Source organism: Lampetra planeri, chromosome 18 (genome assembly GCF_965212315.1).
Source record: "Lampetra planeri chromosome 18, kcLamPlan1.2.h2, whole genome shotgun sequence".
In the NCBI taxonomy this organism is placed as follows: Eukaryota; Metazoa; Chordata; class Hyperoartia; order Petromyzontiformes; family Petromyzontidae; genus Lampetra; species Lampetra planeri.
The window spans coordinates 8,400,780-8,428,273 of NC_136124.1; the positions used below are offsets into that span (position 1 = coordinate 8,400,780).

Sequence of the window (27,494 nt, forward strand, 5' to 3'; positions counted from 1 at the left end):
CCTCCCCCTCCCTGCACCCCCCTCCCTGCACCCCCCCTCCCCCTCCATGCACCCCCCTCCCTGCACCCCCTCCCCTTCCCTGCACCCCCACAGCTAAAGTGGGGGACGCGGAGGAGTCCGGATCGGTTCCTCCTTCACGAGGCAGGTTCTCGACGACCCCCTTCGTGGAGGTTTCCCCCCCAGACTCGCTCCCCCCCCCCCCGACTCGCTCCACCCCCCCCCCCCAGACTTGCTCCACCCCCCCCAGACTTGCTCCACCCCCCAGACTCGCTCCCCCCCAACTCGCTCCGACCCCCCCCGACTCGCCCCCCCCCGACTCGCTCCACCCCCCCCCAAACTTGCTCCACCCCCCACCGACTCGCTCCACCCCCCCCCAGACTTGCTCCACCCCCCCCCCCATACTCGCTCCGACCCCCCAGACTCGCTCCCCCCCCGACTCGCTCCCCCCAGACTCGCTCCACCCCCCCCCCTGACTCGCTCCCCCCCCCCCAGACTCGCTCCACCCCCCAGACTCGCTCCCCCCCGACTCGCTCCCCCCCCCGACTCGCTTCCCCCAGACTCGCTCCACCCCCCCCCGACTCGCTCCCCCCCCCCAGACTCGCTCCCCCCCCCCAGACTCGCTCCGACCCCCCAGACTCGCTCCCCCCCCCCAGACTCGCTCCCCCCCCCCAGACTCGCTCCCCCCCCCCCAGACTCGCTCCACCCCCCCAGACTCGCTCCCCCCCCCCCAGACTCGCTCCCCCCCCCCAGACTCGCTCCACCCCCCAGACTCGCTCCCCCCCGACTCGCTCCCCCCCCGACTCGCTTCCCCCAGACTCGCTCCACCCCCCCCCGACTCGCTCCCCCCCCCCCAGACTCGCTCCCCCCCCCCAGACTCGCTCCGACCCCCCAGACTCGCTCCCCCCCCCCCAGACTCGCTCCCCCCCCCCCAGACTCGCTCCCCCCCCCCAGACTCGCTCCACCCCCCCAGACTCGCTCCGACCCCTGCTGCCCCCCAACGCACCCCCCGCCGGCGGACCGAGTAATTCGCCACGTGTCTTGGAGTGCGACGCCGAAGCCTATCGAAAGCGCCCAACGATTTGCGGTAACAATGTCGAGACCACGCTCACTGTGTGCACGGACGTATTGTACAGGACGCACGCACACTTTTGGCCGCAATACGGAGGGTATCTGAACAAGTCGTGGGACTCCACTAGGTCGGCTCGGCCTTAAATGCTTGTGTGGAACATCGGCGGTGGGGGGGAGGTACGTGACAGCCGTGCGTGGTGCCGGCCTCAGCCTTCACGTTGTGGTATTAATAGGAGCTCGCTAACAGCCCTTGTCCCCTCCGTGTGCGTAGGCTACACGGTACATCTTTGACTTTGTGTGCGAGATTGTGAATTCGTGTTGTTTGCGAATATACACAGCCTATAATAACATTGTCAATAGCATGTTAGACACACGTGGGCACTTGTGATTCTGTTCGATTCTCACGGCTAACATCAGTGGCTGAGTGCCGTTTGAACTGGCTCCTGGCCAAACCCCCCCTTCGACCAGCGTGGTGAAGTATGCTCAAACAACCCCTGATGTCTGACGCCGCGTGTCAAGGCCCTCGTCCAGTAGTGGACTCTTAAGGTACTGTGAATACGTACAGTGTGTATGCGACCCAGCTTGGGTTTACCGTCAAAATACTGTACAACCCTAGGTTATTAATACAACAAAAATATACAAAAACCACCAGCTACAGTTACCAAACACCGCCTATGTAATCATCACCGTGAGCATCGCGAGCCTTGACCAATCCACTGCTGGATGAGGGCCGTCGGCATCTCTCACTGCCCTGGGTTGCCATCATCCACCTCGCTCCAATCGGCGCAGCGGGAGTTAAGCTCGTACGTGTTGTGTTCTGGACTTGTGTGGTGTTCTCGAATTGAGTGTGGGGTTCTGGACTTGTGTGGTGTTCTCGACTTGTGTGCGTGTGGTGTTCTCGACTTGTGTGCGTGTGTGTAAAGTGCGCATCTTAACGCATCGAATGACGTTGTTTTTTGTGACTCTGCGTTGACATTGGTGCACAAATAACAGAAACCCACAAGTCGTGTTCCCTGTCTACAGAGGACACCGTCTCTAGCAGGCGGCGTGCCGGGCAGTGTCCCTGGGTTTACAGCAGAGACGAAGAAGGGGCATTGCACGCAACGCCGCGTATCATTGATTTACTACCCGACCAATGCGAGAGTTTCTGAGTTTCAGAATGTCATCGTCAAACATCATCCGCCGTGAGCTGTCCACTTGTGGATGGAGGACGGATCCGCACGTCGTCGCCATCCGTCACGCGATGCACAAGTGAATCCCGCTCGCACGACTCGATTTCATTGCTCCTTCTCTGCACTAGACGCCCCCTCTTGATCCGCCGTTCTGTCTGCAGTCTCGGCCACTGTGGCCATCGCCCTCTCTCTCTCGTGACGCATCCTGCCCAAGCCCGCTCGCCTATCCCAAGTCGGTACGACGTCTTCACGTGCTCCCTTTACTGTCTCTCGGCACAAATCAGGGAAGGCATCTCGCTCTGCTTGTTCGTGTAACTCTCGTCCAGGAGCTTAAACTATCATCCCGCGAACTCCGGTCATCCTGGCAGCAGCAGCAGCGGCTTTTGGCAAACCATCGAACAAAGACGGTCACTGCATCGCGTGCTTTCAGATGCGCTTGTCTGGCCGTCTGGAACGTTCTTCCGATATTAGAAAGCCACTGGAACTATGAACTATTAAATCTAGATTGAAAATTCATTTGTTTTTAGTTTGCTATCCACCCCCAGCACCTCCGATTAGCACGGTTGGCTACGTACGGTGCGAAGGAAGTTGAACATACATATAACTCTTGATATTTTATTGATGACAACGCACGACAAAGATGCATCTCCAAGTTTTCAGTGTATTTTGTCTGACCGAATGAGAACTCCCTGTGAGTCGCATTCGCAACGGTGAGCTGTGTCACCAAAATGACAAAATCAAAACGAATAAAATAAAACAGCAGTGAACCAAATAGAAATCAGCAAAAGCAACTGTCAGCATCGTTTGTATCATTGTCATTATAGTGATCAAAACGATCACTGTCACGATCACTTTTCTTGTTTACCCAGCGAATCCTCAGAGTCTCAAGACTTTTTTAGGAGGACTCTGGGAGCAACGTTGTTGCTGCTGCTGTGTGAAATCCCAATTTAGTAATTTTAAACATTGTAATAATGACCGGCCAATCTCGTTCACATCGAGTCTTCAATTGGCTATGGCAGGAAATTGGAGAACCCGGAGGAACCCCATTGCAGAACAGGGGGAGATCATACAACGGCACCCAAGTCACAAATCGAACCCAGGAATGCCTTACTGTGAGGCACAAGTGTTCCCACCGTGCCACCCTGACACTCATTGGTATCGCAAATTCTGCTGGCATCATCATCACCATCGTTCCCATTATCGGTAATTCTGTAAACCGCACGGTTGCAAGACTGTGGCTGGAATAACTGCATCCCCTGGCAAAAAATAATCAGAATAAATATTTGGTAACTTTTATCACAATCTTGCAATCATTATGCATGTGTAGGGTGCTGTGGATGAGGGGATTATGGAATCCTTTGATGACTAAAACGGACGAGTGCTTGGTGGAGACATTTGAAAGGACAAAACACAGAGATGACAAGATTAACGCGACTCAAAGCCAATTGAGATTAATTTGAGGGATACAGGACAACTAATAGAACAGTGGAACATACACCCATGTGCATTGTGGCTACAAATATATATAAATATATGTTACAAAGCAAAGTTATTATGCACCGCCTCAGAGAATTGTGGGTATGAATAATGAGATAAACTATCCACATGCATACTGGCTATAATTATTGTGCGCTGTGCATTCCATTATAATTTGTGGCGAACTAGAACCCATATCTTTGAGAGAGGATCCTTGCCTACAACGTCTGGCAGTCCACCAGCATTGGTTAAAGCAAAAGCCTGACTGCTGATGAGACACGGTAAATCAAAACCCGCTCGGGGTTTCCGTGTATTGAACCAATTTTGCTGGAATTATGTACTCCCAGAAGGCCGTGTGATTGACGTGTAATTTTTCAGAGATATGACAAGGATATGCATTGCCTAAATAGTATATATTGTCTGCTTATTAATTTCGTTAAATACTCAAGCTGAGTTTCAGATATTAGAAGAAAGATTTTGGATTTTTAAGGACAATTTTGGATGCTTACAGGTATTTGAGATGATTTACATGATGGAGCAACCGGTGACATTCCCATGGACTTTTGATGGCTTATCGGTGACTCCGCTTCTGCATAATAGGACGCAAGTTGACGTGACGGCACGCTAGTAACGGCACGACTTCCTGCGAGACTCGGCACGGAGGAGGGAACGCGCCAGAGAGGATGTCCACCGCTGAAACGTCGCGATGATGGAATCCGCTCTCGTGTTACGGGGCGGACCACTTTGTTGCGGGATTGCGAGAGGTAGCAGGGCCTTCATCCAGCAGTGGATTGACCATTGCTGGTGACTTTTTTTTGGGGGGTGTCAGCGCTTGATTTAAAAAAAAAAGCCTGTTGACGGTCACTCGTTTGGACACACACAGGCACTATTCACACATTCGAAGCCATACACGCGTGCGCACACGTGCGCGTGCACACGTGTGTGCACGCGTACACGCACGCACGTGTGCGCGTGAATGCAACACTCGCGTGTGACGTGCACGCGGAGGCGCGAGAGAAAATTATTAAAATGCGCGGGACGGAGGGGGGGGGAAAAGAATAACTCGCACGCGGCCTGCGGCTGAAAGAGGAGTTCCAGAGCAGCCGGGAGAGATAGCGGTGGGGGGAGGGCACGGCCCCCCCCATTATCACTGTCTGTCAGTGTCCGCCGAAGCCCCTCCCATGTAATTAGGCAATGTCAACACGGCTGCTGCTCGGCAGGGCGGCCCGTGAATAGTAGCAGTCTCCTCTCGGATATCGGTCCTCAGCTTATCAGCCACTCATCACAATAGGCCATTATCTGCTGCCAGTTTAGCCCACTATAGCCACCACCACCACCACCCTCCCTCCCCTCTCCTCTCCACCCCCCACAGACCGTGCAGCCAATGTCTCCGTGGCTGCGTCCTGCGAACGCGCACACACACACACTGCCTCTCCCACGAGCCGGCCTCTGTGAATGGGCAGCAGTAGCAGCAGCAGCAGCGCTGCAGTGAAAAGGAGCGTGGTGAGGCTCAATGCGTTTCCATGCGCGCTCCGACTCGCCGCGGAAGAATGCGTGGATGCACCGCCCCCCCGATTCGGCGCACGCAGATGCACGCAGCCCCCCCCCCACCACCACCACCACCAGCACCCCCCGCGGTGGCCAGCGGCCAGACAATCGCTGTCCCCACCCCCCTCCCAACTCCGGGGTCTCGGTGTGCCTGGGGGGGGCCCTCCGTGGAGGTGGGGGAGCCGTTGGCAGACACCTGAGTCCTGGCAGCTGCGCTGATTAGCAGTGCGAGGTGGGGGGGCGTTCCGCGGCCCGATGCATCGCCCGCACCTCTTCCAAATAAACACACGCGCGCGCGTGCAGACAAATACACGGATAAATAAACCAACAGACGAGCGAGGGAGCGAGGGACCATTGCCGCTGTGGCGTCGTCGCCGTGGCCACCGCAACCCTCGATGATCGCCGAGTGACGGGTGGCGGTGGTGACACTTTTGGAACTTTGCTGAAAACCAAATCTTGCCAAAGGAGCAGCGTGACACGGCGAGAGGTGAACACTGTTTCTTGGCATCTGTGAGTGAGCCTCCTCCCTCCTCCTCCCCCATCCTCCCCATCCCTCCCCATCCATCCCTCCTCCACCCACCTAATCACATATGCACACTGTGACTATGGGCACCAAGCTGTGCTCTAAGCTGGTATCTGATTTGTTTTTTTTTATAGACAACAAATCAACTGTAATTAAAGGCCATGTAAATAAAACGAGGGGCCCATTTTGAAACGTTTAATTCCACTGTGGCTGCTGTTGTTGTTTTTTCTTAAAGATGTGCCCGCTGGTGCTGTTGTCGGTTGCGTTTCCATCTCTCACAACTTTGCCTTTGTGTTGCAGTTGCAGTAATTGGCTTTGTGTTGTCTACCGCAGCGACACAAGTAGCTCGAGGCCGTGCCAACACCGTGCCAAGACCGTGCCAAGACGGCGCCCGGCGCCAGAATGTCCGCTCCCAAGTCACGGCGCGACCCTTTTAACAAGACGCGGAGGCTCGCTCCCTTGCCAAGGTAACGATCTTAATTTTAATTGGGTACCGGGCCCGCTTTTCCTTCTGACCAACACCCCGCTGTCACGTGCGTTCGGCACGGGTACGCGCGTGCGCTCGCGTGCGTGCTCGTGTGCAGTGTTCATTTCAACACAATCACCGAGGTATCTAGAGGCGCTACGGGCTGTCCTGCGTAATTAGCGGAGCGTGGAGAAAAGCGTTAAGTCGTGACTACTATTTTCATTGTTAATTTTTTAGCGACTTTTTCAAAAGTGTAAATATTGTCGGAGTAATTGTCCTGAGTGATGTGATATTTGTTTTTAGAATCTGACACCTCTGCTGACAATGCAACGCTCTCTATCATGGGCGTGTGTAACGGGTCTGTAGTCGCGCGTGCGTGCGCGCACACACGCGTTTAATTCCACTGCTTAAGCAAACAAATTCTTGATGGGATTTGTTTTTTTTTGCTTTGCACCTGCAGCCTAAAACAAATGGAAAAACGTAAAATTTAAACAGCCGCTGAAATCCTTCTGCCAAACTCACAAACCCAGCACTCCAGCTCTCGCGTGAGCGAGTGGCTGTCCTCCGCAGGTACCGGTAGCCTCTGAGATTCAACGCGCGTTGCGGAGCGTTGAGCGTGAATACATTGTCCAGCCATTTTTGGATTAGTGATCCCGTACAGGGCCCACGGCCATTCAGCTGGAATGCGCCCGATCACGTCAGATCTCGAAAGGAAAGCGAGGTTGAGCCCGGACAGCGCTCGGATGGGAGACCACTGCTTGTGGAACGGTGCTATAGGCTGCTGTTGCGGGGCTACGTTGTCAGCAGAGGGCACTGCACAGGCTGGCGTGGAGCAGCCCGTATCGTGAGAGACAGGCATGCTTCGCCATTATTGAGGCTCATTGGTGGGCTATCCCCATGGCGAAATCTTACCTGGATCTGTCTCAGCCAATGACCCGGTAAAGATGTCGGTACCCGGCACACCGCATCAAATATATATATACCTCTCACTATGTCTACGGCTACTACTGCCACCCTAACTCAGTCTATCAGCCACCCGGGAAATATTCAGCGAGAGATGAAACCCAGCACGCACCTTCCTTGCCACAATGCTCCGTCAACCCGGAGTCCACGGTTTAACACAAACACGTAACTTGTGTAGCCCCGACGGGTTGCTCAGCGTTCGAGCGAGCGGCTCGAAATCTAGACGCTCGCGAGTTCAAATCCTGGCTGGGGGTTTTACTCGGCCCATCGTCCCTCTGGAATCCATCAAATGAGTTTCACTTTGTGTGGAAGTCTATAGTCGTTTCTCAGCTCCGCTGTCGGAACGTGAAATTTCCCCCGGTGGCTTGGGGCTGTAAACGGAAGATGAGCAGCACCGCCTCAATCCTCATTTGAGCAGCAGGAGATCACCCAGATTGAAGGTGATATTTGTGGGAGCTGCAGGGAGAGGCTGCAGGGAGGAGCATCTCCCCGTTCGTCTGTGCTCGGAGCGCGAGTTACGGGGCCATTACTCGGGAGACGTGGGGCGACGGGTTCTCGCGCCGGACTCATCGGCACAGAAAGGACAAGGTGGCCACTTCTTTGTCTCTGTACGTTCTGGCGCGCGCGCCGACGCGCCTGCCCCGCCGTATTCCCCCAGAGCGACGTAGCAAGTGGCGAGTCAATATTTCTCGCGGCTGGAGCGGAGGGTAAACTGTCAAAACAACGCGGCGACACATTGATCTCTCCGCCGCAGAAATAAACTGTTTTTACTCGCCGAGACTCTAAGAGCTTTTATCGACCGCGGAATATTGATAGGGGGCCGGAGCGAGCAGTCGTTGCGGAATACGCAAAGTGCATTAACACCACGCGTGCGGCTTTAATCATCGCGTGTACGGACGCGGGAGGAGGGGGGAGGTGCTAGAGGGGGTGCAGGATGAGGAGGAGGGAGAGCCGTGGCTCCCATTCTCCGCTGAAAGGTTCCGTCGATTTGGTGACTTGCGTGCCAGGACGGCACTATTATCTAGGCTTTCGTCACGGGTGCTGGTCACGGGTCCCAAGGCCCCAGCACACCAAGGCGCCAGCAACAAACAGCACCGGTGAATTCATCACGATTGCGAGAAGAGACGCGAAATAACGGCGGGGGCGGCGGGAGAGTTTGTCCGTGGACGCGCCACCTCCGTGCGTTTTCAAGTTTGGTCGTTAAAATGAACGGGCGGGTGTTGCTTGGCGAGGCCCCTGCCTCCGTGTGCCGGCTGTCCCCCGGGGAACCGTGAGACAAATAAAACGTCCGTGCGGAACCCTCGTGTCGAGCAGAGACGCGGGCGGCTCGTTGGGGCGAAACGTCTTGGAGCTCTGCGCGGCGATGCCGCCTTCGTGCACGGCAAACGGGCACGTGTGTGTGTGCACGTGTGCATGTTTATGCGTGTGTGTGCGTGTGTGGGGAGCGGTAGTGTAGCGATTAGCGCGCTGCACTGCGAACTTGGCGACCCGAGTTCCATTTCCGCTCACGGAACTCCCCAAGGTCGACTTAACTTCAAACGAGTACCTGGTGCGATGTGTAATCATCGCCACTCGGGAGACAAAGGCTGCCGGGCGTGATGCTGGCCACCCACCCCCTCGTGCACCATGCCGGCCTTCATAGGTGCTCGCTAACAGCACTTGCCCCAAGTCTGTTAAGGCGACACGGGAATCTTTGTGTGCGTGTACGTGTGCATGCGCGTGCGCGCTCGTTTGTGCGTGCGTGTGTGTGTGCGCATGCGTGTGTGTGTGTGCGCATGCGTGCGTGTGTGTGCGCATGCGTGCGTGTGCGTGCGTATGTGCGCGTGTGTCCGTGCGTGTGTGCGTGTTTGTGCGCGGTATAATTTAAATTCCTATTGCAACCGCCTGTACTGCCTAGCTGTGCAGCCAGCAGCTCCCAATGGGAAGGTCGCGAGTTTAAATCCTATTTGGGGGGTTAACTCGGCCCATCTTCAACATCGGCACCGCTTTGTTGGAAATTCTACAGTGCTCGTCCAGTGGAGAGACTCGCCCCCGCCATATGCATGTTTAATTTCCTGCACTGGGTTGAGGCCTGTAAACTGGAGATGGGCACCACCTTGATGCTCACTGGGACACGCACTCACTCTGACTCTTGATGTCGTTGTCCACTGCGTACGTAAACCTGCTGTTCCTCCTGCACAGGTTTTTTTGTGGTTGTGTTGTTCGCGCTATAAGGCAGATGTGGTTAATTGCTCCGCACCAGAGCTGGGATATCCGATTACTTAAGTACTGTAATCAGATAACACGCAAATAGTTTTGGGGGGGGGGGGGGGAAAGTCTCACCTCTGTTCCCACGTGGTGCCGCTGGACGGGAGGTGATAGGCAGGGCTTGGTGACGTCATCGGCACATAGCTTGCCTTGTAGGGGCGTTTCCTGCCTTTGGGAATTTAAAGAGGTCAGAGTAAATGACCACAAAGAAGTAGGTGATTGTGATTGTTAGTAAATCGACCGATCATCTGAACTGTACTGCAGACGAAATCTCTGAAGGGAAAACCGATATTGCCATTGGTCCAACAAAAGTCAAAATTAGAAATGTTTCTATTCACATTGAGCACCCATTCACACGTCTGGGTGGGCGGAGGGTTGTCAGGAGGCGCGCCGCGTTGTTTGAATTGCCGCTCCAGGAGAGTTGGAATCGAACCGGCGACCTCTGGATCGCATGTCCTGTGTGCTGCTGCTGCTGCTTCTTTCCTACGGCTGATGTGGATGTAAATACGCAGGAGACATCGCAGCGATGCACTCCGCTGCTCCTGATGCGCTTGTCTGGCTTGACCGGTGCACCGCTGCTGCTGCTGCTGGCCTGCCGCAGCGCGGGGGCGGTGGCGGCAGCGTCCCGCGTGGGACGCGCTGATCGACGGCGGTCTGCGATGTCTCGTGACCTCTCACGGCATGAACGTGAGATTTCAGCCAGGTGACCCCCAGATACTGCAAAACAAAGCCAATGCGTTGCACATTCTCCTGTCACAACCCCCTCTTCATAAAGTGATATTTACCAGCAGAGTTTACACCGTGTTATGAATGAACGCCGACGTACAATTCAACAACGGATTGTTTTTTTACGCTGCCCTCTGCTGTCTATTACATAGCCCCACCTAGCACCAAGCTGCACTGACCAGGCTGGGGAAGTATGGTCAAACAACCTGCTCCGACCCCGTACGGTGTGGACAAAGTCCTTTGTCCGGCCGTGGATCGCCATGAGAGCCGTGCACCGTTAACGAGCCGCCGGTCAGCGTGGGACACCGGCCCCTCTGCCGGTCTCACGCTGCCGCTAAGCAATCTCACGTCGTGCGCAGCGAGCTCCGTCTATACCTTGCTCCAGCTGCGCCCCCACAACATTTACACCGGCACCACTCGCGGGCCACTGCTCTGACCGTCGCTGCCAAAGCAACCTTCAGACGTTCACCGTGGATTACGTCACTGGCTCGGGTTGGACACTGGGACCCGGTGGTCTAGCGCGGTTGTCATGGGCTTTTGGTGCAAGGGATGAATGGATTGATGGATGGAATAAGGCCCCCCCCCCCCTCCTCTGTCCAAATTCCTGCTTCTTCGTAGCCCGGCACCTGGGCACCTCCGGCCGATCGGGCCCGGTGCGGTTACACCGCCAGCACACTCGATAGCTACGCCACTGCCTGGACACCACCTGGGCTTGCCCGCCCAGCCACGCAGCTCCTTGCTTGCGCTCCGTCTTCCACCGCTGGCGCCCAGGGAGGAGCCTCCTGTTGTTGAGTCGGTCTCCGCGGTTCAGGCGGTTACGGCGGTGGCGGCGGTGCCAACGAGGACGCTGGCGACGAGCCGTGGCCTTGAGGAGGTGCCTCCTGCCGTCAAGTGGCGCGGTCGAGCCATGACCTTGGCTTGAAGAGCGGCCGCGGCGGCGCCGCCGTTTGGTAAAACAAACGCTGCGTTGCGCGTTGAACACCGATGTACAAAAACACGGCGCGCCTTGCCGCACCGCCCCTAATCGCACCACACCGCGCCACACCACACCATGCCGCACAGCGCCACGCCATTCCTCTCTCCTCTCGGCCATAAACAAACAAACAAACGCGTGCGCGCGTGGGCGCCTCCACTGTCCGCCCCCCTCATGTCGCGCGCCACGCACCTTCGAAGTGCGAGCAGCGGAACGTGCGGAAGGGAAAGTTTGCGTCAAGTGGCCGGGGCCCAGACGGCGCAGGTGCGCGAGTGGCGTCGCCCCGGCGACGCACGAGTGCGTGGCGCGGACACGGGCATCCTTGGGGACAGACTAAACAAAGTGGGGCTCTTTCCTCCCGTGCCGCGGCCGCCCCATAAGCCCCTGGCAAAGCACTTGCCGTACTCCGGACTCGGGGAAGCCCTCCGGCGCGCGCTCGCGGCCGCGCGGCTGAATGTGGAAACGACGGCGGGTGTCGAGCAAGGGTCCTGCAGGGCGTTCGAGGACGCGGCCCGGGCGGCTCTTGCGAGCGGAGGCGCCTCGCCGCCGCGTGAGATGGGGGAGCGCGGTGCGTAGAGCGTCGTGCACGTGGAGCGTGCGGCGACACTCGGTCTTCTCCTCCCCGTCGCTCATCTAGTGCTACTATTGTGGTCTCTTGCTGTGATCTTCACTGATTCGGTTCAGCAAATGTGGCATAGAGTGTTGCCCCCTTGCAAGAGTGGATTTTCTCCAGGCGTATAAACACTCATTAATTGGCTGGAAACATCTTAATATTTAGAGGAACAGGGAGCTTGGATAATTGTTGGCACGAGCCCACCACCTCAACGGTTTCCTGATAAATTGTGATTCCTCGCGCCTGTGAGTCGTTCTCTCTCTCTCTATGAGCGTCGGTGAATACTCTGTGCGTTACAAGTTGAAATTATTATGATTCATTCCGCTCACCCACTCGCCCACTCACCCACTCGCTCACCCACTCGCTCACACACTCGCTCACACACTCACCCAATCACTCTTCAATCAATAAAACCATGGTTGATGTTCTCATGAACTGCACTCAATGATTCTTCCTCTCATCTTGAGAACTCGACGTATCAGACTGAATGTTTCATCTCATCGACACTGCTCACTCACCACGCTGCGACTCACGACAACACACTCACTCACCCGCTCACTCACTCGCCACACTGCAGGTCACCACAACACATTTACTCGCCCGCTCACTCACACACTCATTCACACACTCACCACACTGCAGGTCACCACAACACACTCACTCACCCGCTCACTCACTCACCACACTGCAGGTCACCACAACACTTTTATTCGCTCACTCACACACTCACTAACGCACTCACTCGCCACACTGCAGGTCACCACAACACATTTTCTCACCCGCTCACTCACACACTCACACTCTGAATCACTAAACTGGAGTTCTCAATTCTCTTCCCTCCCACTGCTCTTCTATGGAATTCCCTCCCGTCGTCTCCTTTCCCAAACTCTTATAATTTTACTCAATTCTGGGACCCCATGAACTCTAACCCCTACAAAACCGCTGTGCGTTTCTGGCTGCTTGATGGCTTTAGGCCTGTGCTCAGCAACCCTGAAAAAAAAAAAACAGCGTCACCACCACTGCCAAGCCACGGAGAGCAGCGCGACTGGACAACCACGCCACGATTTTGGGTTGTGGAACCACGGCTTGCGTTGCGGTTCGGGCCTGCACTAAGCAAGCACTGTCCTGGGCCCTGTGCAGAGGTCGCAAACGGGTTTTTATTCCTTACCCGTACCCGTACCCGGCCGCACCAGGGTCGCAATCGGGTACCCGTACCCTACCCAATACCCGGCTACTCGTACCCGGCCGGGTATCGGGTAGGGTACGGGTATCGGGTACCCGATTGCGACCTCTGGCCCTGTGTCACCAAATGTGCCCTGCGGCACCACCGAGGTTCACCCTCCTCCGTAGCGGTGAATCACTGTCACATGGTTGCCACCCACATGGCAGCTCCGCTGAGCCCCCCCTCCGAGATGGAGCCGGAGTGGACCTGCTTGTGGTGATTGTCAGGAGAGCCGAGTGGAACCGGTTGTATCGCACTGGGACCCTGGTTCTTAAGTCGAAAGTTGTTCGTGGGGCAGTGGAGCTGGCCCCGCAGCTCAGACCGTTCTGGGAGAAGCTCCCGGCGCGTGGAGCACAACGACGGACAACGTGCCGAGCAGCACGCGGCACAACCCGCGAACACGACGGGGTTGTGTAGTGGCACGCGGGGTGGGGGTGGCCCCGGGTGGCTCCTCCACCGCCACACCGCGCCTCCCGCAGGCCGCCACCCGGCCAAAACGCTCCTCGCTCGGCCCCTGTGGAAATTTCCGACGCGTCTCACCGAGCTGCGTCGTTATTTATTGCATTTTCTTCTTGATTTCGCTTCTCCTCCCGCGATCCCCTGTTTTTCCTGCCGCACGGGGGATACGGTGCAGCGCCCGGCTCGGGGTGCAGCGACTTGGACACGTAGTGACAATGCGCTGTGTTTGGGCTCCCAGGGTACGATTTGTTTTGACAAAAACAATTAATTAAACTGGCGGCTCCGGCTGTCCCGGCTTAATCCCGTCAGAAGACCCGGCAAGAAAAAAAAATAGCAGCTGAGAGAAGATTCGGTGAAGAGGCCTGATCAGTGAGGCAGCGCGGAGCCACAGAGCTCGTGGCTGCCCCCCCCCCCGCTCCCCCCCCCACTGCCCCCTTCCCCATCGCCGCTCCTCCACCGTCGCCAATCTCACAACTCCACCGCCCCCCTCCCCAACCCGCACCCACCCACCCCCACCTCCTCTTCCCAGACCAATCCTTTCCAGCCACTCCTGACTGATCATAAGCCCATGGCTAAATCCTCCCCGGCCATCTGTGTTGCTGTGGCGTTTATGAGTGTTCACCAAGTATTCGGCGGCGCTGCGCTAGCTGCGGCCGCGACGCGAATGGATTTGTGTGCCTGTGTACGTGTGTGTATATATGTGTGTGTGTGTATACACGTTAAAAAAAGCAGTTGATATCATTTTAAAATGCCTGCAACACCCTGTGTAACGTGGCCGGGGCGCGGTTGCTTTGCGTTGCTGCTGGCTGCGTAGTCGTGATGGGTATCGTAACAACCACCGGGCCCCTCCATCGTCTGGTTGGCGGTCACCACAGGCGTATTACTTATCCTGTTCCGGACACTGGAAACACATGACGATACGGCCAGCAGTGGATAGACCATGGCTCGTGATGATTCAGGCGGCTTACAGCGGCGGTGTGTCCACGGAGAGGGCGACTCGTGACCGCATCTCCGTGTCTGTGTATCTCTGCCTCTCTGTGTATCTCTGTCTCTCTGTGTATCTTTGTTTCTCTGTGTGTGTCTGTGTATCTTTGTTTCTCTGTGGGTGTCTGCCACTCTGTGTATTTCTGTCTCTCTGTGTATCTCTGTGTATCTCTGTCTCTCTGTGCCTCTCTGTGTATCTTTCTCTTTATATCTCTGTGTGTGTCTGTGTATCTTTGTTTCTCTGTGGGTGTCTGCCACTCTGTGTATTTCTGGCTCTCTGTGTATCTCTGTGTATCTCTGTCTCTCTGTGCCTCTCTGTGTATCTTTCTCTTTATATCTCTGTGTGTCTCTGTCTCTCTGTATATCTCTGTGTATCTTTGTTTCTCTGTGTGAGTCTGCCACTCTGTATCTCCGCGTATCTCCAAGTCGTGGCCACGGAGCGGGCGTCTTGTGATCGCGCTCCTGGGATCGAGTGGGGTGGTTTTGGTGACCAAGGTATCGGCTGTTCACGTGTGCGATGCTTCTCAGTGTCCGGTGATGCATCGGCAGCTGTCATTCAGCATCGGGTCCACCTTCTGTGTTGAGGAGTCAGTCTCTCCCGCTCCAAACACAAGTATTCATATTATTTTTTATATTATTGTCCTTGTTCATTCGTGGAACAGCCGAGCGCGAGTGTTGTTGGCTCATCATTGGCGGCTGCTAGGGTGATGCTGTTATTTATTTATTTGTTGCAATATTTCACCTGGATAATCTCTTGAGATGTAACTTCTCGTTGGCGTGGGCTGTCCACCGTATCAAGTGCCGCATACACAACAAGCAACACACATTTTTTGAATCTACGGCTTGTGCGGTTCACATTCATACGACGTCAGGTAAGTTGCAGAAAGTGTCAAGAACAGGATGAGGTGGACGAGGCAGCTGCGTGAGCATCGCACTGCAGATACAAAGACAAAGATCCTCCGTATATATTTTAGCAGACTGTTGGGGCAAGTGCTCTTCGTGAGCATCTTTGAATGCCAGCATATTACACGAGGGGGTGGGTGGCCAGCACCACGCCCGTCCGCCTTTGTCTCCCCAGTGGTGATGTTTACACATCACACCAGGTACTCATTTGAGTCCACGTAGGGGAGGCCTAGGACCGGTTCAGATATTCGTCACTCGTGTTGGCCGTGTTCGAGAATCGAAATTGGGTTGCCGGGTTCATAACACAAATCTAGAATCATAACACAGCGCTCTAACCACTGCACTACCGCTTCCCGCACACACCGACACACACACAGACACACACGGACGAGCGGGGCACACCACCGATGCATGTGGAAAGTTGTTCCGTGGTAACGGTCGCCGTTCCTGCGCTGCGTGTTTCACGCAGCACTTGAACGATCGTACTCCGGAGGTAAACGAAGCCTCTCATTCTAGCCGACCATCTTGCGCTTTGTATTTCCCGTGATGCCACCCCCACTGCCGCCGCCGCCACCACCGCGCGAGTGGCTCGCCCGGCCTTGTTTGGTTCTTGGCCTGCAACTCCGTCGGTGTTTGTGGCCAACCTCCACACACTTCCCTGTCCAGTGCAGGAGTTTCATCGTTTACAGAACGCGTCCCAGTAGGGTTTGCTCTACACTTTGTCCGTCTCTCCGCAGGACTCGGGCCAATTACTCTGAGGCAGTGATTAAATAAAATTTAAATAATCCCAGATTTGAAAACGGTGTACCCAGAGTTAACTATTTATCTGTCGAGATCCCAAACTGATGATTAACCAACACTTTGAGCCAGGTCCCTTTTTTGTATTTGAAGAATGGATTAAAGACCTCCACAATGGCAAGTGAAATAATGCTTAGAAAACAATACAATTGGACAATTTTTGTTTGATTAAACGGGTACAGGAAGCAAAGATTAACTTTATATATATTTAAAACATTAGCTATGTTGGTTCTGTGTTCTGTTGGGTTTATCGGACAGAACCAGGTGGTTCTCTGTGGTGTTTTTGAGTTCGGGTTGTGACGCGTGGAGCGAAACGTCTGACCCCGTGCCAAGGAACGCGTGGCATGACAGCAGGCACCTGCGGTGCAAACACGTCTGTGAACGAGACCGTTTGTGCTCTGTGGCCACCACTTGTGGTCCAGGCCTCTCCAAGCGGGACGGGTGGACTTGCGGCTAAACGCCGCCTCGAGCCGCCCACGAACCGCGGCAGCGCAGCCTCCGGCAGGGGCCACGTCCGGGGCTCCTGCGCTGAACGTAGGTAAAATGTTAAAGGTGCAGCCCTGCAGTTTCTTGCCCACGCCGCTGCTGGCAGAAGGGTCTCCAACAGAGGGTGGTTCTGGAGGGTACTTTGGGTTACTCGTCCACGCTTGCCAGAGGTGAGGATGGTACCTACGCTTTACCCCACCACCACCACCACCACGTGCGAGACCGGACTACCTGCGGTGTACTCATTCACGCCGCTGGGTGGACAGGCAGTGGGTGGGGGAGGCGGAATTTAGAAACACTCTCCCCCCCCCCCCCCCCCCCCCCGTTGTTTCAGCTGCTGTGCCGGGAGATCGGTTTGAACCGGCTACCTCTGGATTGCGACTCTGATGCGTTGACCATTGCCTATAAAGGCATCGGCAGCGAATGAAATGGGTTGTGCATGAATCATCCTGCCTTGATATCGGTTTCCCAATCGGTGGAAGGAAGTCCAAGACACGGGAAGAAGTTTTCATCACAGAGGAAATTCCATCGTGAAGCCAAGTAGAACCTCGACCCTCAAACTGTAGACATCAACAAAGAAGCGGGACCATTTGTTGGAACATTCACGCCGCCGTGAATTCCCACAGTCTTCGGGTCAAAAAGGGAGAGCAGATTTGGAGAAAAACAAGACTCCTTCTGACACACTGCATGATGATAATAATATTAAATAGGGGTGCTGTAAGAAACAAGTAAGATAGATGGGGATTAAGTTTCGTGGTGTATTTCTTTATAAAATGTATTACTATGGTAATTTTATTAGAATTGTTACCAATTTTGAATTTGAAAGGGCGAATAAAAATAACTCTGAAACGGAAGATAACCATGCCGTCTAAAGTACGAATGTTCATGACGAGAGAGAGGGAGAGAGCGGAGAGGCCGCTAGCGCGGTGCACGAGGCCGCGAGCGCCCGGCCCCGCGATGGCGCGACAACATGCGGAGGAATGCTCAAAAACTCTCTCTCTCTGGTGGGTCCTTCTCGCTAATTCCCTGCCGCCTAATCCCGGCGCTCAGCCCTGCCACGCCGTCCTCGCGCACGCCACGGAGCATGTGACCCAAACAGAAAAAATAAAATTTGGAAAACAAAAAAAAGGGGGCGAAGAAAGAGAGTAGAGGGGGAGGGGAAAGAAAGAACAAAAAAAACAGTGCCGGTGTTTAATCTCCGCCAGGCTTGAGCTGCCACTGCCCCAGACGGAGGTGAATCGCTCGCCACCGCTCCGGCTATTTATTTAATGAATGTTGCCCTCTCCTCTGCTCCCGGGTATCCAGCGTGCGGCTAAATTAACGGAGAGGCCCTGCCAACCGGCATCCCCACCCGCCGCTCCCCAGGGAACTTGCCAAGGCCACCCCAACAACTGAGGCCCCGTGCGGGCGGCTTGATTAACGGGCCGAGGTGGCGTGGCCTCGCGAGAACGGACGCACGCGAGGACCCGCGAGAGAGCGAGAGAGAGCGAGAGGAGGGAGAGAGAGAGAGGGCCCTCGTCAGGAAAAATGGTGGTGACTTAATTGCGCCGTCCCGTTGCGTGTCCGTGAGTGGCGCGCCGCGTGCCGTAATGAACCTGTCAGGGGCCGGCTGCTTGAGAAACGACCAGCGCCAGCCGTTGGGCAGCACCACGGCCGCCCCCGTAATGCCTCATTATTGCCGGATTATGACTCCTTTGCGATCTTATTGGAGTAAAACAAATAATTATTATTATTGTTATTATCATCACAGCGGTTTTAATAAACGTTAAACTTTATGAAAATGGGGGGGGGGGGGGGGGGGTGGGTGGGGGGGGGGACATCATCACGGAAACGGAGGATTTCTCGTCTCAATCGAGCATTGAGGTAATGGCTCATCTCTTGTTTACAGCCCTAAGCCAGTGGTGGAAATTCCACATTCCTGTTACAGGGGTGAGTATATCAATCCATATTGAGTTCCGTACCAAATTGGTACTCATTTTGAGTCAACCCCTAACCAGGATTTGAAATCGCAAAGTTTAAATTGCGAGCCACTCCACTGTTGAGCCACCGGGCCGTTTTCTTGCGTCTGTATTTTTTTTTAATTGTTTATCGCTGCAGATGGTAGAGGGTAAACACTGTGACTTACCACGCCCGAAACGTAATTTATCTCTGATGGAGAAACCGCGTGTGTTGATATTTCCATGCGGCCCGCCTGCTCGCGTACGTTTTAATGCAGATATGAAAACAAAGCAACGTCTGTTGGACGCGGTTCAAACGGAAGACATCAGAAGGTTGCGTAACGAGCAATTAATCCTTGCCAACGTTGAACATCAGGTCGGACACTCCATATCTATACTACGTAATTTTATTTTTTAACGCCACTTTTAATTTTGGGAGCGTAAAAAAAAAATAACCCGCACGCAAATCCAATTTTTCCCTCTTTCCTCAATCTGCTTTCCTTTCCCCAAACCCCCGATGCAAATGTTGCGTAAACAAAGGTCACAGCCGGAATTTACCTTAGCTTCAATCTGCCCCTGTTTGCGCATTTTTTTCTTGTTGCTGCTTAATCCGATCCTATTAATCCAATTAGTTGCCGGGGTTGGGGGGAGCGGTTGGGAATGCGCTGGGGGTGGCGGTGCCGCGCGGCGCGCCCACCGACTGCTGACTCGTGCATTCTGGTGCCGAGTTGCAGCCGCCTCCACGGCGCGGGTCCCGTGGCTCGGATCACGAGCGCGGCCGGGAGACTTACGCGCCGACGCCGTCGCCACCACCGCCCACGTCTTCGCCGGATCGGATCGACGCGCGCCGCCTGTGTCCCAGGGGTTGTTGTTTCACGGCTGTGCTCGCAGACGTACGTGAGCGTACTGGGGAGACAAAGGCGGCCGGGCATGGTGCTGGCCACCGACTCCCTGGTGTACCGTGCCGGCCTTCATCGGTGCTCGCTTAACAGCACTTGCTCCAACAGTCTGTTAAAGGCTATACGGGGAATCTTTGCCTTTGGACACGCGCACGACGCGCACGTGTGCTGGAACACGTACTGGTGTGCGCACACGCGTACACGTGTGCGCTCCCGTGCCATTGCAGTGCTCGCTGTATGTCGCAACGCACAGACGTCGACTCCGTCGTGTTGGGATTGTCCCAATGGGAGGTGTCGTCGTTATATATAAAATGTGCGCGCGTGCGTGTTTTCCCACGCGTGGAGAGCGGTGGCGCAGTGGTTAACATGCTGCGCTATGATCCCGGCGGCCCGAATTGGATTTCCGCTCATGGCCAACAACCAGTGACGATTATTTGAACCGGTCCTGGGCCTCCCCTAGGTTGACTCAGCCTCAAATGAGGACCTGCTGCGGTGTGTAAGCATCGCCACTGGGCCGCCCGGCGTGGTGTTGGCCACCCACCCTTTTGTGTGCCGTGCCGGCCTTCATCGGTGCTACTCACTAACAGCACTTGCCCCAACAGTCTGTTTGGGCTATACGGGGGGGATCTTTTCGTCTGCCCCTCTACTGCCACGGAATACACAAAACAGTACCACCGCAACGACCGCGCACATTACACAGAGATGCAATTCAGTCAAAATGTTTCGATATTCCAGGAGGGGAAAAAAGTCTACGCATTTTATTTATCTTACAATCAAAATATCTTTTGTGAAATTTTATCAAAAAATCCCAGCAAAGTATGTGTCTTGGTTTTTGTCCTGGGTCCACGTGCCGGTGTTAAAAATCAAAAGCCGTGGCAAAATTTCCATTTTCAAGTAAAATATCTTATCCGGTTTTATTGGTGTGCCTACGAATTTTGCCTTCAGTAAGCATTGCAGTTAACATTGGGGGTGGCTGCGTGACGCAGGGGGGGGGGGGAGGGTATCAGTTAATAATGGCGAATTTACAGACACTGGGCCAGCACCGTTGAGAGGCTGTGTTCGAATCTGGGTGTCAGCCGTCCGTGACTAACCGGGCTTCTAGAGCCTAGCGAGTGGATGGTCTCAGACAGGTCACCGATGACTGCACAAAGAAAACCATCGCATTCAATCCCGGAGGTTCTACACTTCATTGGCAACGAACACTCTTTGGTCAGCGTGGGTGAGCAGTCTTTTGTGGAGACTTCATGAGACGTTTCGTGCTGCCAGCCACCAATCTTCTGCCACAAAGTTGTACACCGCTTACCGTAAGAGTTCCAACAGAATTTAAGAATGTATTATTCATCCTCTGGCACGACACTGATAGCACAATTGGAATACAATTCATGGTTAAGAGCGATATATATTTTAATTTACGTGCACAGGGGATGTCCTCCCAATTTTCAGATTCATTTGAAAAGTCGGAAAATCGAGCCGAGATATGGAATTTCAGACGGTCGAAAAAAGATAGAAAATAGGTTCCGGATCGATCCGGAAATTGGAATCTGACGTCGATTCGGCGCTTTGCCGACGCGGTGTCTCGTAACGCCGGTGTCGAACGCCCAGAATATCCGTGGTGCAAATTTGTCCTTATAAGTACGAAAATCCGAAACTCATCGCTAACATAGACACACACACACTTGCATATTTAATCTAAAATGATGTGTGGTGGTAAGACGGGTGGGGGGGGGGGGTTAATTGCGAGGCTAATTGTTGGGTGGGGGGGTTAGTTTTGGGGCATCTGGTCCTCATTGCCCCTCGGTTGGGTGCTCCGTGTACTAACAGTGCGCGTGACAGTGCGCGTGTGCGTGACAGTGCGCGTGTGCGTGCCAGCGCGTGTGTGCAAGCCGCGGCGCGTGAATGCATCGAGAACAAGCTCGCCATTGTGTTCCTCGCTCCGCACGGCTCCCCCTCTCGTTATCCGCCGTGGCGACGCCACACCTCAGAGCGCGTGTGTGAGTGTGTGCGCGCCGCTATAATCAGATTGGTTAAGGAATGAAAAAAATCTGCAAGCACAACAGAGATTAATTTAATTAATGCGAGCGCTTTTACAAAAAAACAGCGTGCGCCTAGGCTGTGCCTCCGCGTAACGCGTGCGTGTGTGTGTGTGCCCGCAGAGGACGAACGTGGACACGCTGATGACACAGGCGTCAATTCCAGAAAGAAAAACATCCCTAATGAATGCAACAAGTAAAACAAATACGGAAAAACCCATACCCCTCCCGCTCCCGTGGGACGCAATTAGGCTCGTAACTGATTTTGTGTTCATCATGTTTACGTTGCAACTCCTAACTAAGCCGAGAGATAATGACGTGATTAGTATTAATGAACAACATTCAGAGAAAAATGTGTTTTTTAAAGAGCGGGCGCTTGATGAGTGTGTACGCATGCGTACACACGGGTGATGGCGGTGTTTACCCAGGCTCAGCCAGGCTCTCTTACGATTACAAGAACACTCGTGATCGGAAGTTTGACTCTCACGTGCAGTTATTAAAAGTGCGTATGGCTCATACTCTCGGATGCGTTTAGCGAGTTTCACTCCTTACATCACCACTCCCGGGAGCTCCATAATTTATCGCTTGAGTCCCCCAAATAAAACCCAACATTCGCAACGCGTTTCATCAACCCGTCGGAAATATTGTAAAAAAAAAAAAAATAGCGGATCGCGCCGCGCTTCCCCGGGTCCCTCCTCTCTCCGGCGCGGATTGACACGTAACGCTAAATGTATATTTTCTAATCAGAAGGCGGTTGTCATTCGCCGGTTTAACCCAGGCCATGCCCCCCCTCTCCGGCTGCTGCTGCAGGCAGCTTTGATGGTGGATTAGGGGCGATTGAAGCCGCGGCCATGAAAAGGTGCCGCAGAATGTTGGGTTAAAATCCCATCTGAGCGCGCGCCGCGTGTGATCACACAGCGAGCCAAGGTGCCGGGGCAGCGCACCGCTAACTAGACATCTGCTCGCGAAAATAAAAATGCACCCCGGGCCCCTCCCCCGGCCCGGCTATCATGAATTATACAAAGCAGATCGTGGACTTTAATTACACGACGCCGAGGGGGCACGTTGGGCCCTCCATTCCGCACAAGCCATTTAGCGTCGAGTGCTTTTAGAATGAGTGTAACAGGATCTAGCAGTCCCGCTTTCATTTAGCGCAATTCTTTTGTGCCGTGAGAGTGGGCTGGCCATTAGAGGCTTGTGTGCGCGCCTCTCTCTCTCTCTCTCTCTCCGGGATGATAGCGAATAATTGTGCCCCTGAGTTTTATTATTTTTGTACCCGTCGCACGCGTCCTCTCCGCCTCCGAGACGCGGCACCATCCGTGGCGCGGCGCTGTCACCGTCGTAATCGGCGAGGCGCAGAGGTGCGCCCACCTTCGACACGGCGCGGCGAGCCGGCTCGGTCCGAGAGTAACAGTGGCACACCCGCACGCACATGCACGTATGCACATGCACGCACGCACATGCACGCACGCACATGCACGCACGCACATGCACGCACGCACATGCACGCACATGCACGCACGCACATGCACGCACATGCACGCACGCACATGCACGCACGCAGACAATTGCATGCTCGGCGCACGGAGAGGTGGCGCAGCGTTCTTCAGAAGCTTCACGCGCCGCTGTAAAATTAGATTTCATGTCGACTCAGATGTCGAAATTTGGAGGCGAGCTATTTTTTCGTGTTTCACTAAAAAGGTGGAGCGAGCGGTGGCAGAGTGGTTAGTGTGCTTCGAGCCGGGTTCGATTCCCAGCCAAGTGTCAACATCGGTCGAGAAAATGTATTCAATGTCACAGAAATTCAGGTCTCATGATATTACGTCGCAAATGTGTGTTCAATTATCAATTATGAAGGCTTTTAATAGCAGTTTTCAAAACCAAGCAAATAGACCACGGATTGGTCTATTTGCAGTCTAAACATTTATAATTCCTGCACATTATTTTATTTGATTAAAAACTAAACTAACCTATTTTTTTATTAACCTGATAAGATCCACTGAGTTTAATAGCTCTTTTTCAGAGGCGACCTGGCCACAAATGATAGCTCAACCAAGTGGCTTATCACGTGGAAATTTATAGCAACCAAATACTGTAAAAACGTGATGTTCATTCTGAATGTGGAGGGAAAAAACCGAAGGACCTGGAGAAAAATCCACGAAAACTCCAAATATACAGCTGCCTTCAGTGTTGCAATCGAATCCACGACCTTTATAGCAGGGGAAGTAGTTAACATCTCACCGCCACGGTGCCCCAATGCAAACCTGCAAACCACAACATCCCACGAGCAGCGGGGAGGGGGGGGTGTAGTTAGAATGCGATGGGGGTGCAGGTGGGTTTGTAAGTGGGATGTAACGGGAGTTGACCCGTGGTGCTGTGAGCTGAGTGGGGGGTTTCTCCAGCCCCCCCGTCGCCCCCCCCCCCCCCGCCGCACGGCCGGACGTCCCCCCCGTGCTTCACCTGCACTGATTGGGCTCGTTAATGAATTAATTAATCCGATCTGCGTTCGGTCGGTGGGGCCCCTTTATTGTGGCGCGTCTAGCAGGCGCTTCGGAGCGGCCAGGAATTCCGTGGCCCTTTCATTCCAGGGTCCCCTGGCTTTTTACGAAATTGTGAATCCTTCCCTGATCCGTAGAGCTTAACCCCCCCCCCGGCCCCCAGTAAATCCGCCCCCCCCCCCCCTCGGGGGTGAGGGGACTGGCTTATCTTGCACTGTACAGTGGCACAACCGCCGCGACGCCCATTTCCCGCTGCCACCCGCCCCGAAACCGCCGCTCGCGCTTTAAGTCCGGGATTCGTAACCAATGACACGCCTCGGCCCTGCTAAATTAGCACACTCGGTGAGCGGGCGAGCGAGTGGACGGGCGAGCGGGCGGGTGGGCGATCAGGCGAGTGAGCGGGCAACTCGAGTTTTGAGGCACGAGGCCCATGGCTGCTTGTCACGCGACGGCAAACAATCGCGCCGGCGATCGTCGCGGGACGAGTGGTCCCGTGATCGGGGCTGGAATATGGCGGTGCCCGCTGGTGCCGCGCGGGCTGGGGGTTAGGGTTGCCACCTGTGAGGTGCAAGACAACCGGGACGTACCACCGGGCATCGGAAGGAGGAGGAGAATATCTTACAATTATCTTGAGTGGTGCAGCGTTGTTATGACGGTCCTGCGGACGCTTACAAATTTCACACGACAGCTGCTAACTTGACGAAAGAATGACCCCCCAGGGAAGTGACCACGGGGGGAGGAGGGTGGAGGGGGGCAAAGCTCACGGGGACGATGCAGAGGGCGCCGCGGTGGTCACCTTTGCCCCCCACCTCGTTGGGAACTTCGTTGCAACACCGATGATGGCCTGCACCTTCAACATCTCCCTCCCTCCAGAATGTAAAACTGCTCCCGTGTCTCCTCGTCTTCTTACCGGCTTTACAGATGACCCTAACAATTACCGCCCTATCTCAATCAACTCATCAAGGTGTTTGATCGTAAAATCAAAGATCTTCACAAATGTCATCTCAGAACATGGCTTATTCCATCCCACGCAATCTGGCTTTTGAAACAAATGTACAGGACAGGCTCTGCAGTACCCAGTGCTCAACAGTCTTGAGCCTGGTCATCCTTGCACCATCCTGTCCCTCGACCTGTCTACAGCATCGTGCTGGAATGTTGCAAAGGCTAAAATGTCTGAACTTTTTCGGATTGTGCAAGCAGCTGGATTTGCAACTACTTATCCGACCGATGTCACATTGCCTCCGTCAGTAATGCATCATCTTACAGAACCTGCACAACCTGAGAGAGTCCCTTCGGGCTCTGTGCTGGGCCCTGTCCTGGTTTCTCTGTACGTCAACAATCCGGGCCTCTCCAACCTGAACTCTGACATTCTTCTCTTTTGCTGAGGACACTGATGGTCTCTGGAAATTCCTTGGAGGAGCTAATACAGCATCTGCCAGAGGACTTGAAGGACCTCCGACTTCATGCCCTAAAAACCTATCCTCAATGCTTAAAAACAAAGTCACGTGATTCTCCAGCTGCCCTAAACCTGTCCCACCACCCGTGCACATTGTGGCTCTGGACTCCTTCTTGAGCAGGTTGGGAACTTTATATATCTCGGCGTTATCATGGACCCAAAGCGGCCTTTCAAGACCCACATTGCCCACATCGCCAACAAGATGAAAACCAACATTGGATCCCTTGAGAGAAACAAACGCCGTATTCCACCTCGAGTTCCAATATTTCATGAATTGTGAAACTGTCAACTGCCTAGCTTTTCCTATTGAATTCCTGCAGTCACGAAAGCTTTAAGTCAAGATTTAACTGCCTAGCTTTTGAATCTACCTTAACGTGTCTTATTCCATGATACCACTCCGTTCTCCGTGTTGCCCTTAATGCCCCCTATATCAACTCAGATCTGTCCCACCTGGATATCCAGAGAGACCATCACTGGGCTGTCTTCATCCTCAAGGTCCTCCTAAACAAATCCACCCATTACTTAAAGGACCACTCAGTTCCGCTCACTCGTTCTCGTAGCCTCAAAGTACCTGCTCCATATTTCTGCTCGAATTCCATTTGCCAAAACTTAGTTTGCTCAAAAGTATTTCCGCGTTGCTGCTCCAAGTCGCCGCTCTTCCACAGCTTTGTTCCCTCCCTTGGCTCTCCCCCTCTTTGTTTCTCTGCGAGGCCAAAACTCAGGGCTGCCTTGCACCTAAACTGTCTTCTCGCACCTCTTGCTCCGCACACGTTTGCCCTGGCTTTTGAGTCGCTTGTGTTTCGTTTGTGACCGTTGAACACCGCGTTTGATAGCCGTGCAATATTCCTTAAGGACCCTGTACACTTGTTCCGTGCAATATTTTGATGGTTTTTTTTTACCTTTTGTTTGTATTGCTGCTGTGCTAAACGGAATCATCGGCGTAGCAAATAAAAATCGAACGTAAAACAAAAACGCATGCAGCCATTTGGCTGGATATTGGCTCGTTAGCGAACCGTGACCGCTCTTCTGAAACCGCGGATTTCTGACGCGCCTCATGTACAAGTCAACAGAGCGAGACGATTGCCTGCGTTCTGTTGCTTGGAATTTTCTCTCTTCGCCGACGTACGTTGAACTTCTTTCGCGCACCACCTTTCGCAGACAAACCGTGCCAATCGGAGGTGTTCGGGGGAAGGACAACAAGCTGAGCAGTTCTAGAGAAATTAGCTCTCAATTTAGATTCCGTGGCTTCCGAACACTGGGAGGGGAGAGCGTTCTGCCGTGAAGATGAAGAAGGCTCACGAAATTATTTCCCTCCGAGACAGTGTTGTTGACGAACCCGGCGGCTGCTTGGTTCTGTTTGTGTGTGTGTGTGTTAGCACCGCCGCAAATGCCGTTCAACAACAGTTCTGGTATAAGCAACGCATGCGTAGGTAAAATTTTGATACAAACACTGGATGTGGAGTGGAGGTCTCCAGTGTTTTCAGCTGGCTGGAGCCGGTGCCCAGACACTCGTTCTGACTCAACCTGGCTCGCCCGGCCCATACCTCACCGGTTAGGGGTGAGGGTGATAGAACGATTGAGGCTCGGCGGGTAACATGCATGAGGTGAGGAGATCGGGGTTACGGTGAGGGGGTCGGTGTTCGTGGCTATGTTGGTTAGCACAAAGCTAGAACCGCACTGTCAGCATGAGAGAGTCACTTTATAATTAAAGGAAACTGAGCGTGCTTGTCAAGTGGTCGGGGAGGTTCAGATTGTCTTTGAGAATTCGTGGATGTAGACGTTTGTGTTGGTTATTTTTTTGAAAGAGAGGCTCTTGATCTCAATTGGCTCTCTCCTGATTCTAAATGAAGGCCATCTGCGTGTGCACGATAAATTCACTTGATATTTATTTATTTTATCTTTTGTTCACAAATATTCCCAAATGCCAGTTCCTAGGGTGGGAACTAATATTGGGTTCCTGGGGGAACGAACCCCACGTGGTGTTGGGGCAGAACGCGCGTTCTCCGACGCCGGCCAACCGCCCCGAGCGTCCGGCCAAGACGCGGTT

At 54.2% G+C, this 27,494-nt stretch overlaps 1 long non-coding RNA gene across 1 annotated transcript; it reads left to right on the top strand.

Moving 5' to 3' along the window:
- Positions 1-977: 977 nt before the first annotated feature.
- On the top strand, positions 978-22,204 carry LOC144723602 (uncharacterized). The gene is made up of 5 exons (XR_013586236.1): positions 978-1,084; positions 2,227-2,319; positions 4,317-4,480; positions 6,121-6,254; positions 21,617-22,204. It is a non-coding gene; the product is annotated as an uncharacterized LOC144723602 (long non-coding RNA).
- The last annotated feature ends 5,290 nt before the right edge of the window (positions 22,205-27,494 follow it).